Source organism: Emydura macquarii, unplaced genomic scaffold, assembly GCF_026122565.2.
Source record: "Emydura macquarii macquarii isolate MOO-44397 ecotype Brisbane River unplaced genomic scaffold, CSIRO-AGI_Emac_v2 contig_1483, whole genome shotgun sequence".
In the NCBI taxonomy this organism is placed as follows: domain Eukaryota; kingdom Metazoa; phylum Chordata; order Testudines; family Chelidae; genus Emydura; species Emydura macquarii.
In genome coordinates, this window is record NW_027131620.1 from 22,943,152 (window position 1) to 22,943,934 (window position 783).

Consider the following 783-nt stretch of genomic DNA (forward strand, 5'->3'; position numbering starts at 1 on the left):
ATGACCAGGGGACAATCCTGCCCTGGGAGAAGAGTGGATGAGTCAGATGGCTTCCACCTCCAACTTCCCTGGGCTTGATCTTCCTCTTACACTAGGGTATCTCCAGTGGGGTTCAATATGATTGAGACCAGTGAACAAGAATCAGGCCCCATTACTGCAGCAGAAGTCAGGCCGTTCGCAGGCATCCTACACGAATGGCCCACTTGCAGTCAGCCAGCAGCAAGTGGGTTTAAACAAGGTACAAGTGAGCAGGGATGCAGCAGCACTTCCCTCCCCCCTGCACCCAGGGCTTCTCGTCTCTGCCGATATCAGTGCAGCAGAATAGCTTGGTTCAGGAGGGGACTCCATACAACTGAGCACAGGAAAATCCTATCTACTCCTTAGCTCTTACAGAGCACTTTTCAGCAATAGATCTGAGTGCATGTTACAAAGGAGGCAGGACCATTATCCCCATTTTACATATGGGGAAACTGAGGCACAGGGAGGTGACAGGGACTATCCCAAGGTCATCTAGCAGGCCAGTGGCAGTGCCAGGAAAAGAATTCATGTCTCCTGAGTGCCAGTGGTGTTCTATCCACTAGGTAACATTGCCTCCCTTTACCACACTGGCTGGGGAAGCCGCGCTGGACCAGATACCGACAGCCTTGTTGAAACCCAGTTGTAGCTGGCATGGCTCAGCTATCACCATGGGCTGGGCTTTCTACTTGCACCCCCTGCACCTGCTGGGGGATGTGTACAGTGAAAATGAATGAGATGGGAAAGAACATTCCTGCAAGACACAAC